Below are 16,469 nucleotides of genomic sequence, written 5' to 3'. Positions count from 1 at the left end.
AACAAGAAAGGTCTCAAATACACAACCTAACCCTACACCTAAAGGAGCTAGAGAAAAAACAGCAAATAAAGCCTAAACCCAGCAGGAGAAGAGAAATAATAAAGATCAGAGCAGAAATCAATGAAATAGAAACCAACAGATCAATGAAACTAGGAGCTCGTTCTTTGAAGGAATTAACAAGATTGATAAACCCCTGGCCAGACTTATCAAAAAGAAAAGAGAAATGTCCCAAATCAACAAAATCATGAATGAAAGAGGAGAGATCACAACCATACCAAAGAAATACAAGCAATTATAAGAACATATTATGAGCAACTCTATGCCAGCAAATTAGATAACCTGGAAGAAATGGATGCATTCCTAGAGATGTATCAACTACCAAAACAGAACCAGGAAGAAATAGAAAACCTGAACAGTCCAATAACCACTAAAGAAATTGAAGCAGTCTTCAAAAATCTCCCAATAAACAAAAGCCCAGGGTCAGATGGCTTCCCAGGGGAATTCTACCAAACATTTCAAGAAGAATTAATACCTATTCTCTTGAAACTGTTCCAAAAAATAGAAACGGAAGGAGAACTTCCAAACTCATTTTATGAGGCCACCATTACCTTGATTCCCAAACCAGACAAAGACCCCATCAAAAAGGAGATATACAGACCAATATCCTTGATGAACATGGATGCAAAAATTCTCACCAGAATACTAGCCAATAGGATCCAACAGTATATGAAAAGGATTATTCACCACGACCAAGTGGCATTTATCCCTGGGCTGCAAGGTTGGTTCAACATCTGCAAATCAATCAATGTGATACTATATATTAACAAAAGAAAGAACAAAAATCACATGATCCTCTCAATAGGTGCAGAGAAAGCATTTGACAAAGTACAGCTTCCTTTTTTGATCAAAACTCTTTTAGAATATAGGGATAGAATGTACATACCTCAATATCATAAAAGCCCTCTATGAAAAACCCACAGTGAATATCATTCTCAATGGGGAAAAACTGAGAGCTTTCCTCCTAAGGTCAGGAACGCAGCAGGGATGTCCACTATCACCACTGCTATTCAACACAGTATTAGAAGTCCTAGCCACAGCAATCAGACAATAAAAAGAAACCAAAGGCATCCAAATCGGCAAGGAGGAAGTCCAACTCTCACTCTTTGCAGATGATCTGACACTTTCTGTGGGAAACCCAAAAGACTCCACCCCAAAACTGCTAGAACTCATACAGGAATTCAGTAAAGTGGCAGGATATAAAAACAATGCACAGAAATCAGTTGCATTCCTATACATCAACAACAAGACAGAAGAAAGGGAAATTAAGGAGTCGATCCCATTTACAATTGCACCCCAAACCATAAGATACCTAGGAATAAATCTAACCAAAGGGGCAAAGGATCTGTACTCAGAAAACTATAAAATACCCATGAAAGTGATTGAGGAAGACACAAAGAAATGGAAAAACGTTCCATGCTCATGGATTGGAAGAACAAACATTGTGAAGAAGTCCATGCTACCTAGAGCAACCTACACATTCAATGCAATCCCCATCAAAATACCATCCACTTTTTTCAAAGAAATGGAACAAATAATCCTAAAATTTGTATGGAACCAGAAAAGACCCCAAATAGCCAGAGGAATTTTGAAAAAGCAAAGCAAAGCTGGCGGCATCTCAATTCCGGACTTCCAGCTCTATTACAAAGCTGTCATCATCAAGACAGTATGGTACTGGCACAAAAACAGACACATAGATCAATGGAACAGAATAGAGAGCCCAGAAATGGACCCTCAACTTTATGGTCAACTTATCTTTGACAAAGCAAGAAACAATGTCCAATGGAAAAAACTCTCTTCAACAAATGGTGTTGGGACAATTGGACAGCCACATGCAGAAGAATGAAACTGGACCATTTCCTTACACCACACACAAAAATAGACTCCAAATGGTTGAAAGACCTAGATGTGAGACATGAGTCCATCAAAATCCTGAAGGAGAACACAGGCAGCAACCTCTTCAACCTCAGCCACAGCAATGTCTTCCTAAAAACATCGCCAAAGGCAAGGGAAGCAAGGGCAAAAATGAATATTGGGATTTCATCAAGATAAAAAGCCTTTGCACAGCAAAAGGAACAGTCCACAAAACCAAAAGACAACCGACAGAATCGGAGAACATAGTTGCAAATGACATATCAGATAAAGGGCTAGTATCCAAAATCTATAAAGAACTTATCAAACTCAACATCCAAAGAACAAATAATCCAATCAAGAAATAGGCAGAAGACATGAACAGACATTTTTCCAAAGAAGACATCCAAATGGCCAAAAGACACATGAAAACGTGCTCCACATCACGTGGCATCAGAGAAATCCAAATCAAAACCTCAATGAGATACCACCTCACACCAGTCAGAATGGCTAAAATTAACAAGTCAGGAAACCACAGATGTTGGCAGGGATGCGGAGAAAGGGGAACCCTCCTACGCTGTTGGTGGGAATGCAAGCTGGTGCACTTTCCACTCTGGAGAACAGTATGGAGGTTCCTCAAACAGTTGAAAATAGAGCTACCCTACAATCCAGCAATTGCACTACTGGGTATTTACCACAAAGATACAAATGTAGGGATCTGAAGGGGTACATGCACCCCGATGTTAATAGTAGCAATGTCCACAATAGCCAAACTGTGGAAAGTGCCAAGATGTCCTTTGACAGATGAATGGATGAAGAAGATGTGTTGTATATCTACAATGGAATATTATGCAGCCATCAAAAGGAATGAGATCTTGCCATTTGCAACGACGTGGATGGAACTGGAGGGTGTTATGCTGAGTGAAATAAGTCCATCAGAGAAAGACATGTATCATATGACCTCACTGACATGAGGAATTCTTAATCTCAGGAAACAAACTGATGGTTGCTGGAGTGGTGGGAGCTGGGAGGGATGGGGTGGCTGGGTGGTAGACATTGGGGAGGGTATGTGCTATGGTGAGCGCTGTGAATTGTGCAAGACTGTTGAATCACAGATCTGTACTTCTGAAACAAGTAGTGCAATATAGGTTAAGAAAAAAAAAAGAAGATAGCAGGAGTGGAAGAATGAAGGGGAGTAAGTTTGAAGGGGAGATGAATCATGACAGACAATGGACTCTGAAAAACAAACTGAGGGTTCTAGAAGGGAGTGGGGGGGGATGGGTTAGCCTGGTGATGGTTATTAAAGAGGGCACATTCTGCATGGAGCACTGGGTGTTGTGCACCAACAATGAATCATGGAACACTATATCAAAAACTAATGATGTAATGTATGGTGATTAACATAACAATAAAAAAAAAAGAAATGGGCAGAAGACTTGAACAGACATTTTTCCAAAGAAGACATCCAGATGGCGAACAGACACATGAAAAAGTGCTCCATGTTGCTTGGCATCAGGGAAATCCAAATCAAAACCTCATTGAGATACCACCTCACACCAGTCAGAATGGCTAAAATTAACTAGTCAGGAAATGACAGATGTTGGCGGGGATGTGGAGAAAGGGGATCCCTCCTACACTGTTGGTGGGAATGCAAGGTGGTGCAACCACTCTGGAAAACATTATGGAGGTTCCTCAAAATTTGAAAAGGGAGCAACCATATGATCCAGCAATTGCACTACTGGGTATTTACCACAAAGATACAAACGTAGGGATCCGAAGGGTTATGTGCACCCCAATGTTTATAGCAGCAATGTCCACAATAGCCAAACTGTGGAAAGAGCCAAGATGTCCATCATCAGATGAAGGGATAAAGAAGTTGTGGTACATATACACAATGGAATATTATGCAGCCATCAAAAGGAATGAGATCTTGCCATTTGCAACAACGTGGATGGAACTGGAGGGTGTTATGCTGAGGGAAATAAGTCAATCAGAGAAAGACATGTATCATATGACCTCACTGATATGAGTAGTTCTTAATCTCAGGAAACAAACAGGGTTGCTGGAGTGGTGGGGGTGGGAGGGATGGGGTGGCTGGGTGATAGACATTGGGGAGGGTATGTGCTATGGTGAGTGCTGTGAATCGTGCAAGACTGTTGAATCACAGATCTGTACTTCTGAAACAAATAATGCAATATATGTTAAAAAAAAAAAAGAAAATTGCAGGAGGGGAAGAATGAAGCGGGGGAAATCGGAGGGTGAGACAAACCATGAAATATGATGGATTCTGAAAAACAAACTGAGGGTTCTAGAGTGGAGGGGGGTGGTTGGATGGGTTAGCCTGGTGATGGGTGTTAAAGAGGGCATGTTCTGTGTGGAGTACTGGTATTATGCACAAACTATGAATCATGGAATACTACATCAAAAACTAATGTAATGTATGGTGATTAACATAATAATAAAAAATTTAAAGAGAAAAAAAACACCGTTTGTCTCTTACTGATTATTGCTTCCTAAAATCAGATTTAATAGAAATTTAAATGTTAAAATGCTTATCTCCTGTATCTCCGTCCTGGTCATTGTATAGAAATGTTCCTCAGGCGGCTTCTAAGCTTAAAAGTGTTTGTAAATAATAATTTTTGATCAATTCTTTGTTTATTATTTTGGTTTTGGTGTTTTAGGTATCATTAGAGAAAGTCAATGTATGATGCAAATTACTCTGAAAAGTCTTAATTTGTATTCCTGGGACTTTCTATGTATAGAGCAATGCAGCATTTCCTCCTTGCTTTCTCTCCTGTGTTTTATGTAACAATCATTCTGGAAAACCTTCTTGTTGTGTTTACAGTGAGCTTTGACCCTCATTTACATTCCCCCATGTACTTCCTTTTAGTCAGTCTCTCATTTATTGATTTATGTTTTTCTACTTTAACAGTTCCTATGATGATTCATGACTTGTTCTCTGGGCACAAAACCATATCCTTTCAGGGATGTGTCATCCGGATATTTGTTCTTCATGTCCTGGGTGGATCTGAGATGGTGCTGCTCATCTCCATGGCCTTGGACTGATATGTGGCCATATGTAAGCCCTTCCACTACCTGACTATCATGAGCCCGCAGATGTGCATTTTGCTTCTGTCTGGTTCTTGGGCTATTGGCTTCATTCATTCAGTGGTCCAGTTAGCTTTTGTTGTCCATTTGCCTTTTTGTGGTCTCAGTGAGATAGATACCTTTTACTGTGAACTTCTTTGGTTTATTAAACTTGCCTGCACAGACACCTACAGAATGGAATTCATGGTTATTGCCATCAATGGGTTCATTTCCATGGGCACCTTCTTCTTATTGCTTATCTCCTATACCTTCATCCTGGTCACTATATGGAAACATTCCTCAGGTACCTTGTCTAAGGCCTTTCTACTCTTTCAGCTCACATCACTATGCTGATTTTGTTCTTTGGACCATGCATCTTTGTTTGTCTGTGGCCATTTCCCACTGTGTCAGTGGATAAGTTTCTTGCCATTTTGGATTTTAAAATTGCACCCATTCTGAATCCTATTATCTATACATTGAGGGACAAGGACACGAAGATGGCAATGAAAAGATGGAGTTTGAGGATGATCTTCAAAATAACTCAGGAGAAAACAAGTGGTATGCACAAGTACTAAAGGGTTCTGTCAGCAGCTCAAAGTTCTTGAATAGTTTATTCCATGTTAATGGGATATATATATATATAAACATATATATATATTTAAGGCTAGTTTGTATTTTTAAGATTTTAATATCCTGAAAGTACACTTTTTACGTGGCTTATATATTGACTAGTCTATGGAATCTTGTAAAGTTTTATGAATTTCAAGGCACATTTGCAGAGCTACTGGTGTAGCTGATACTTTTCTCTGTCACTGAGTTGAAAAATATTCTCATGTAAAGAGAATGATTGGTTCTTATGTTATTTTTGGCAAGTCAGGCTTGTTAAGTTAATTCAAGGTGCTGTCAACTTTTTTCCTTTATTATTTAATAGATATGCTGTTACATGAATATAATTTTTGTCATAGATTAAATATTGTCTCATTCACATATGCAGAAAATAATCCAGTGGATGAAGAAATAGTTAAAGTTATATCTGGTTTCTAAGTGGGCAAAGTTAATATCTTTTTCCTCTCAACTTTGCTTTTAACTATTTCCTTTAAATGTGTAGTGACAGTAAAAAGATATGAATTAAGAAATTATATTCATTAAAGAGAGTAGAACTATGATGGCATTACAAAATGTTAAATTAAAAAGAAGGAACTCCTATGCAGTATTCTTCAACCATGGATACAGTGCATTACTGAACACTACTCCAAGCTCAAGCATAAAGCCTCTGCTTTTAGACTTGTGGACCTGACTGTTCATCACCCCACAAATCAAAACAATGCCTTTTGAAAAACTTTACTTACTTACTTGTTGAATTTTTTTTTCTTACAGTGAGATGGAATTTGCTTCCCTGTGTATTTCATATTGTATTTCTTTTTATAATCTACGATTGTGCAGAATGAAATATCTTCCATAATGTCTCCTCTTTTCATGGTTGAAAATTAAATATGATGATATATCTTCTAGCTTTAAGGATAAATATTCCTTCTGAGGCTAAACATCTTAAGTCTTTTTAGGCACAATTCCCCATTTTGAAAATTTCACGAGAGTTATTTATGAGGCAACCTGTAATGTCCGTTTAATTTTCTGTTAAAATCTGTTTCTTTTGGAACCCAGATACAAGCTGATATTGATTCCAGCCATGAAGCAGAGAAAAATATATGATAATATTGCATCATAAATGAAATGTCATTAAATCCGCAGCACAGTAATATATGAAATAGAAATTCAAAATCTTTGACTGAAAATGACTAAAAATTTAGAAATAAAGAGTAAGAGCCAACTGAAACTCAGAAAAAATTTGAACAAGACACAATTATAATTTACATTAGCCAAACTATCGAAGCAGTCCAGGTGTCATTTGATAGATGAATGGGTAAAGAAGATGTGGTATATATTACAAGGGAATATTATTTGGCCATCCTAGTTGCAACAATGTGGACAGAGCTAGAGAGTATAATGCTAAGTGAAATAAGTCAGAGAAACACAAATACCGTATGATCTCACTTATATATGGAATTTAAGAAACAAAACAAATGAGCAAAAGGAAAAAAAAAGAGACAAACCAAGAAATAGACTCTTAACTATAGAGAACAAACTGATGGTTACCAGAGGGGAGGGGGATGAGAGATGGGTGAAATAGGGGATGGGGATTAAAAAGTACACTTATAATCATGAAAAAAAATAACCCACAAATTCCTTTTCCAAAAAACAGGAAAAAACAAAAAAAACACAAGAGACTTTTTAGAATGGAGCCAGGCAAATTGTTACTTGCTTAAAATTTTGGAATCATACAGATGTTCCCTTATGCTCCTGGGTTGTTTAGGGAATAAAATACTTCACTCAGTGTAACTCCAGAATCATATTATTATATGTTGCAGTATGAAGCATTTTGAAATCACCCAAGCTGCAGCTATTAAAGTTTGTGTAAGGTTTGTCTTACTATGAAGAAACAGGGTATAAGGGACACTGGTTAGAATTGTTAGTTTGCTCTAAAGATAGTTTTGCAGGACATCAATAGATAAATAAATAAGGAACCAGCTCCTAGATACCTAAAGAAGATCAGAATGGCCAAAATACAATGAAAGATACAGGATATAAGGATTAAAAGAACCAAGAAAATGAAACCTAATTTAAGATGGAGATAAAATTTTTTCAGAAAGTTGTATAGAACCAGGCAAGTGATACTCAATATTTATATAATTTGAAAGTGAGACAATGTAACAGAATTAACATTTCAAGCTTTTATTAATTTGTCAAATAAAAGACTAGAATCTACATAATGAAATAGCAGTGAACTTGGGAAAATTGGTATAAGATGCTTAATTCCAAGGCATAGCCTAGGAAAATTATTACATATTTAAAATATAGTATCTTTAGGAGAACAAATCAGGTTGGCAACTGACTTCTTGATAGTAGTATACAAAGAAGGTGACAATGGAGCTACGTTTCCAAAAGACTCAAGGAAATAAAATGTGATATAAAAATTAATATATATCATCAGAGAGGGAGAAAAACCATGAGAGACTCTTCCCTCTAGGAAACAAACAGGGTTGCTGGAGGGGAGGTGGGTGGGGGGATAGGATAACTGGGTGATGCACATTAAGGAGAGCATGTGATGTAATGAGCAGTGGGTGTTATATACAACTAATGAATTATTGAACTCTACATCTGAAACTAATGATGTACTATATGTTGGCTAATTGAATTTAAATTGAAAAAATTAATGGATAGCTAGTATATCTTTCAAATATATCAGGGTTAAAGAAAATGATTTTAAGCAATCAAGGTTTTATAGAATGTTGTATGTACAAGCACTTCCTGAGATATCTAGAGGATTCTCCATGCAATTAAGAGCTGTTTGAAGACCCTTTGACTATACTGTTGCTTAGAATTTAATACATTGTATTATAGATTTAAGACCTAAAAATGAGACTACACATGAAAAAATAGTATGGAAGGATTAATTCTCTGATAAATTAAACATTTTTAATGGTGGAGATAGAGAAACAAAAATTGTGGAATACTTTGTTGATTTTCCTCATCAGCAATAGGTAGGAGTCAGAAAATATAATGGAACTGGCAACCCAAAAATGGAAGCCCATTTTTGTGTGTGTGTGAGGTAACTAAGCACAATACAGAAAGACAATAAAATAAGTTATAAAATTTTATACCAAAACAATATAAAAATAAATTCAAAAAATTAAAAATAGCAAGTAAAGGAGACAGTATTAGGGAGACCATGTTAATAGTAGCACAAAACAAAACAAAAGCAAGACAATAAACAAAGGACAGATTTATTGCTTATCAGTGCCTATCAGTGTTCAATCTGAGACAGGTCAAGTGGGAAATACAACAATTGAAAATAAAAATCAGACTTCAGCCCAAGCATATCATTAAATATAAATGATCTTAATTAATATACCAATTAAAAGGCAGAGATTGCCAGAATGGATAAAATAAACAAGTATAAGCTATAAGAAACTCACTTTGAATGTCATAATGTATGTTGGCCAAAGTAAAAGAAAGGGAAAGATATACAAAAGAAACTTTATTTTTTTTAAAGATTTTATTTATTTATTTATTTGAGAGCACACACAAGAGAGCACAAGTGGGGGGAGGGGCAGAGGGAGAGGGACAAGCAGGGAAAAAATCTTCAAATAATATAATCATACTAAGCTAGATATTTTGGGTCTATGAATATAGATCAGATTTTATAGCACAATAATAGAATACATTTTTTAAGTTTACATGTAACATAACTGGAAACACCAATGATTGGTTATTTAATGTCTAGTTCCTTCACTGAGGAGTATAATTCCTGAAGGCAGGTGGGAGTTTTATGCCAGAACTTGACATAGTATCTGGTGTATATTGGGTATTTTCAGTAGGTGGTCAGTGAAAACTTACTGAATGAATGAATTCTTAAAAGCACCTTGTGCCTGATTGTAGAGATTGTTTAAAATTACCCACAATTGGAAACCAATTGAAATCTTCTTTCAACATTTCAAACATACTTAATTTGTTTTTTCTTTTATGTAAGCACAAAACCAGTAAATAGAGGGAACTAATTTGTGGTGAGTGAATTTCTACTCCTGGCCTTTTATAACTTCTGGCCAAGGTAACTCTTCTATTTTCTATTTCTTAAAACATTTTCATTAGCCCAAATAAACCTCATACTTTTTAGCAGTCAATCCTATTTCCCTTTTCCTCACATCTCCTGGCAACCACGAATCCACTTTCTGTCTCTATGGATTTGACTTTTCTGGACATTTTATATAAATGGAATCTTATGTAGTTTTTGTGTGTGTCTGGCTTCTTTCACTGAGCATGTTTTGAAGGTCCATCTATGTTGTAGTATGTATCAGAATTTCATTTCTTTTATGGCTAAGTAATATTCCATTGTGTGAATATGCCACATTTTGTTTATCCATTCATCACTTGGTGAATGTTTGGATTGTCTCTACCTTTTGGCTATTTTGAAAGTGTTTCTACAAGCATTTATGCACAGTTTTTTGATGAACACCAGTTTTCAGCTCTCTGGAGTGGAACTAACTATATGTGTCATATAGTAACTTTATGCTTAGCATTTTAAGGAACTGTCAGACTGTTTACACAGGGGCTGCACCATTCTCTGTTCCTGCCAGCAGTGTATGCACATTCCAATTTCTTCATATTGTCACCAATACTTGTTATTTTATTATTTTTTATTATGGCCAATCCAGTGGATGTGAAGTGAGTTTGCCTTGCAGTTTTTGATTTGCATTCTTCTAGTGACTAATGATGTCACATCTTTTTTTTTTTAAGATTTTATTTATTCATGAGAGAGAGAGGGGGAGGCAGAGAGAGAAGCAGAGGCAGAAGCAGATGCAGGACTTGATCCTAGGACCCTGGGATCATGACCTGAGCCGAAGGCAGACGCTTAACTGACTGAGCCACTCAGGTGCCCTGATGTCACATCTTTTCATGTGCTTCCTGGTTGGCCATTCGTTTATCTTCTCGAGAGAAATGTATTTTCAGATCTCTCATTGATTGTAAAATTAGATTGTGTTTTTATTGTTGCGTTTTAAGAGGTCTTTATATTTAGACCTGTATTAGTTTTCTTTTTTTTTTTTAAGACTTTATTTATTTATTTGACAGAGAGACAGCGAGAGAGGGAACACAAGCGGGGTGGGGGGGTGGGAGAGGGAGAAGCAGGCTCCCTGGGAGCCTGAGGCGGGGCTCGACCCCAAGACCCTGGGATCGTGACCTGAGCCTAAGGCAGATGCTTAACGACTGAGCCACCCAGTCGCCCCAGACCTGTATTAGTTTTCTAGGGCTGCCATATCAAATTACCACCATCTTGGTGGTTTAAAACAGAAATTTAGTCTCTTGCAATTTTGGAGGCTAGAAATCTGAAATCAGTACGTTGGCAGGGCTGTGCTCCTGCCTAAGGCTCTAGAGAAGAATCCTTCCTTGCCACTTCCAGCATCTGGTGGCTCTAGGTGTTCCTTGGCTTGTAACTGCATAACTTCATCCTAGACTTCCATCTTCTCTGTATTCTTGTCTTTGCCTCTTTGTCTCTTGTTAGGATAGTTGTTATTAGATTTAGAGCCAACCCACATTCTCCAAAATAATGTCATCTCAAAACCCTTATTACATTTGCAAAGACCTTTTTTTTCCCAAATAAGTTCACATTAACAGTTTTAGGAGTTGTAATAGAGTATATAGACACATCTTTTTGAGGGCCACCATTCAATGGACTACAAGACCCTAATCAGAGATATAATTTACAACTACTTTCTCTCATCTGTAGATTTTATTTTCACTTTCTTGACTGTATTCTTTGACACACAAATATTTTTAGTTTGGATGAAGTCCAGTGTATCCATTTTTTCTTTCGTGGATTGTGCTCTGGGTTTTGTTTTAAAGAAACCATTGCCTAGAATAAACAAAGAGCAAATAATAAATATATATGTTCTTTGGGAATATGCTATATATTTCTAGGATTGTATCATCTGTGGTGGTTATTGTTTTGTTTTGTTTTTCCATTCATGGCCTGGAGAAACTGAGATGATGAGGAGGAGAGTGGTTTTGAGATGTGTCTGCAGACAGAAACCGCATTATGCAGGGCCTTTAGGTCTTGAAAAACATCAAATTTTGAACTTTATGCTAACAATAGTAGATGGCCTTTGGTAGCTTTTATAGTATGTATGTTTACTATGTGTAAGACACTGTTAAATGTTTTACATGAGTTATGCATTTTATCTGTAACATCTTATGAGAATGAAGTGATATTTTACAGAAACTGGTTTAGAGAAGTAGCACCAGCCAGAAACCTCTTTTCATAGGTCTGAGTTTCAAGTCTGTGGAGTCCTTACCTAAGCTTTAGTTTTAATAATGCCAGATTCTCCCTTTTATTCCTCCAGCCCTGCGGCTTTTTTCCCCCCGTTGGCTGCTTTTAAAATGATCCCTTAGTGTTTTAAAAAGTTTATTATTTTTTCATTATTTAGTACCTACTTATACATCTTTAAATGATATTTTTATTGAAAGAACAAATATTTCTTCTTTTGTCTCCTAATTCATAAATTTCTAACAATGGTCCCAGGAAGCAGATCCTTGAGTATGGGGTTTGGGAATTGGCTTGATCTTGTCCTTGGGAATTGATACAGCCTGAGATTCTTGCCAATGTGAAATGGCATGCTAGTAACCCCATTACCAGCAGGTAGTGGCATTATGAATAATTGTGTTGAATGTACTGAAGTGCCAATGGAAGCAAGTGGCTATTGTACTTGACCATTTTGTTACTAATGATAACATTTAGTTACACATAAGGAGTACAGTGTGTGACAAACTCAGATTTTTGGAAGTTCATTTCAAGTTATAGTCTGAGAACCAGAAAAAACATTTTGGAAGGTTTTAAATATCTTACTTTTGTAGTTACAGGTGTAATCTTGCTGAAATCACCCACAAAATTTAATTTTGTTGTTTGCAGAATTACAATTTAATTTGTGAAATTAAGGGCATTGCTTTGTAAGAAGTGGAAACATATTTGGAATTAACATGCAAAGAGCCTTCCAAATTTCCAGAAATATGTGTAATTTTTTCTTTTTTAAATGCTGGCTTCCTAGGATTTGCCTCTAGATCAGAGTAGCTTATTTTTTTCAGACATTTTGCTACTATCCCTGTGCCTGTGAACCTTCATCTTTTATTAGATCTTTGTGTGGCTTGGGAGATGCTTTCAAGCCTCATTACTCCTGAGTGGGTGCAGCCTGGCACATAAATAGCCTTCCTGTCCCCCAGGTTTATGATCTCAGGAGGGTTCTTCTTGGCTGGTTCTTTCTGTCAAATGTCTGGCTTCTCTGCTGTTTTGTTTATGGCTACCAGTATCATGGAAATTCCAACACCTTCTTAATTGCTCTTTACCAAGATACCCAAGTTTTTGAGAATGCCATTCATTATGGAATTCTCCATACCAAGGTCCAAATGATGTCAGTCACCTCAGATAGGGCTGAAGGGGTTTTTGTCTTTAAAGCCTTACTCTCCCCCAAGCAGAACCTTTGTACCACTGCATAGGAGTTGGGGAAGAGGATCTTTTTTTAAATATAATTTTTTAAAGATTTTATTTATTTATTTGAGAGAGAGAGAGCGAGTGCACAAGCAGGTCAAGCAGCAGGCAGAGAGAGGGAGAAGCAGGCTCCCCACTGAGCAGGGAGCCAGACTTGGGGCTTGATCCCAGGACCTGGGATACATTTGTATCTGTTAACTTGAAGGTATACATTTTGTTTGTATAGTTAACAGATTTAGTATTTGAAAGTATTATAGGGTGCCTGGGTGGCTCAGTCATGAAGTGTCTGCCTTCAACTCGGGTCATGATCTTAGGGTCCTGGGATCAAGCCCTGCATCGGGCTCCATGCTTGGCAGGAGGCCTGCTTCTCCTTCTCCCCCTCCCCCTGCTTGTGTTCCCTCTCTGGCTGTCTCTCTCTCTGTCAAATAATAAAATATTTTTAAAAAATGAAGTCTAAAGTCAATCATTAACTTAAAAAAATAAAAGTATTATAGCTTTATAATAAAGATATTATATAGATAATAAATAAAAATACACATACAATAAAATTCATTTGTCATAATATGTTCTGCAGAAATCTTGGTCATTTTGATATTCCACCAAACATTATACCAGTCCACTACATTGATGTGGTAATTCTGTTTGGACCCAATGAAAGGAAAAAAAAGCAAGTATTTTGGATGCCATAGACCTATCTGAGTAGATGGTGGGAAATAAACAACCTCAGTAAAGTTTCTAGGGGTCCAGTGGCTAGCATCCCACTGAACTCTAGTAGTTATTAAATGCCTAAAGTTGGGCTTCAAGTGATTGTGTGATTTCAGCTACCCATCACAAACTGAATGCTGTCTTATTCTTTAAGCCATAAAATTGAGATGGAAAAACAACATGATATCATCAAGTGGAAATGGCACATAAGAAACTGGGCTTAGCAACAGGCCCAGAGGTGTAAGAAGTTGCATTAGATTATAGTAAAGTCCTTTAACAACTACTACTGCCTGATTTCCTGCTCTCCCTCATTATACATCTATGGCTACATGGGGAGTTCCTTAAAACCCATGGACTGAAAATTAAAATTTGGACCCAAATATTCAGTTGGTTTTCTTTGATATAATTGGCAGCAACTAGAAGTGAAAGTCCACAGCTTTACTGCCCCAGTTTAGTGAAGTAGTATGGTTAGATACCGGTTAGTTATGGTACTATTATGATTATGACCCTGAAGGAGTGTGCTAAGGAGAAATTCCCCCATTGGGAAGAATTTCAAGCAGTACATTTGGTTGTCCACTTTGTTTGGCTAGAAGCATGGATATATATTTATTCATGAAGAGTTACTAATGGTGTGATTAGATGGTCAGGGCTTAGAATGAATAGAATTGGAAGCCTACTAACAGAGAATTCCTGGGGGAGAGTTCTGGTGATACATCTCTCAGAATGGGCACAGATTTTGAAAATATAGATGTCCCATGTGAATGTATACTGCAGGGTATCTACTAGAGAGGAAACTTTAGAAGTAAGGTAGACAAATGACAAATTATGAGCACATTAACCTCTTTCTTCAGCCACCTCAGTTCTTGACAAATGAGTTCCTATGCAAAATGACCGGGGTTGGATATCATTCATTGCTAACAACTTGGAATTCTTTACAAAGCTTGATCTGGCTCTTAGTGTGATCTGCCCCTCTAATGTTGAGCAACTAAGAGGCACAATTTACTGTGAGGATCAGCCAGTGTCCTGGTGGTAAGTTAATTGTATTGAGAGGGTGCCTGGGTGGCTCAGTTGGTTAAGTGTCTGCCTTTGGCTCAGGTCATGATCCCAGGGTCCTGGGATCGAGTCCCACGTTGGGCTTCTTGCTCAGTGGGGAGTCTGCTTCTCTGTCTCCCTCTGCTGCTCCCCCTGCTTGTGCTCTCTCTTGCTCTGTGTGTGTCAAATAAATAAATTCTTTAAAAAAATTGTATTGAGACATTTCCATTGTGGAAGAAGTAGAATTTTGACCTCACTGAAATAAGGTATGCAGTTTTTTTCCTAACTAAATATCATAGGCTGCACTACCATCCATGGATTTAAAAAATGCTTTTATCACAATGGTGGTATTCTGTATAACATTACATTTGATCAAGGAATTTATTTTATAGCTCAACAAGTGCTGCAGTGATCTCATGACCATGGAATACACTGATATTAACACTTGTTCACTCACAAACAAATGTTCTAATAGAATGGTAGAATGGTATACTGAAGACTTTATGGCTCTTTTGGAAGATGAGATCTTCCTTCTCGGAATTTGGGAATCAAGGTGTAGAAATGGTAGTGGATCCTCTCACTGTTACACATAACAACTCACTCAAAAATTTTGTTCCTTGGGGCACCTGAGTGGCTTAGTCGGTTAAGTGTCTGCCTTCAGCTCAGGTCACGATCTGGGGGTCCTGGGATCAAGCTCCATGTTGGGCTCCCTGCTCAGCAAGGGAGTCCGCTTCTTCCTGTCCCTCTGCCTGCTACTCCCCCCTGCTTGCGCTTCCTCCCTCTCTGTATCTCTCTCTCTCTCTCTCTTTCAAATAAATAAATAAATAAATAAATAAATAAAATCTTCAAAATTTTTTTTTTGCTTCTCATCTGCATCACTCTGAGCTCTACTGTGTTGGAGGTCTTGGTGCTTAAGGAAGAAATGCTTCCGCCAGAGTAGACAATATTTTCATTAAATGGAAATTAAGACTGTTGGCCATTTGAGTTTGACTAGAGAGTATGCATAACTGCAAGTCTTCTAGATTAATGTCTGTGAAGCTGATTCTAATAGAAACCAGTGAGAATTAAGGAGAATTTGCCTATCTGATAAATACGAAAATACTAAGCTTGGATAGCATGGAAGAAAGTGACTAAAAAGTTTGAGATGAGAGCATGTAGATCTTGGATTTTGTTGTGGCAAATTATATTGCAAGGAAATCTAAGTTGTATTTTTCATTCTTAAGCCCTTCTACTTTTGCAATATTAGGAAATCCATAAAAATCATACTTAACACTCAGGTTTATCTTATAAGGACAGACAGAGAAAAAAGATTCTCAGTATTCTGGGCAGAAAAAAAAATTGCTTAAAACATACAGTGGTGGGGCGCCTGGGTGGCTCAGTCATTAAGGGTCTGCCTTTGGCTTGGGTCATGATCCCAGGGTCCTGGGATCGAGCCCCACATCGGGCTCCCTGCTCCATGGGAGGCCTGCTTCTCCCTCTCTCTTTCTTCTTCTTCTGAGATCCCAATTATTCTAATATTGTTTCGTCTTACAGTATCACTTCTGTCTCAAATTCTGCCCTCGTAATCCAGTACTTGTTTATCTCTTTTTCTCAGCTTCTTGATTTTCCATGATTTGGTCATCGATATCACTAATTCTCTCTTCTG

The 16,469-nt window shown here is 37.4% G+C and overlaps 1 pseudogene; it reads left to right on the top strand.

Annotated features, from left to right (window-relative positions):
• The first annotated feature begins 4,647 nt into the window (after positions 1–4,647).
• On the top strand, positions 4,648–5,570 carry LOC113909224 (annotated as a pseudogene).
• Positions 5,571–16,469: the final 10,899 nt, after the last annotated feature.

The sequence above is a fragment of the Zalophus californianus genome, chromosome 6 (assembly GCF_009762305.2).
Source record: "Zalophus californianus isolate mZalCal1 chromosome 6, mZalCal1.pri.v2, whole genome shotgun sequence".
Lineage (NCBI taxonomy): Eukaryota > Metazoa > Chordata > Mammalia > Carnivora > Otariidae > Zalophus > Zalophus californianus.
Note: the sequence above shows the minus strand (reverse complement) of the source record. Positions and strands in the feature narration are given on the sequence as shown.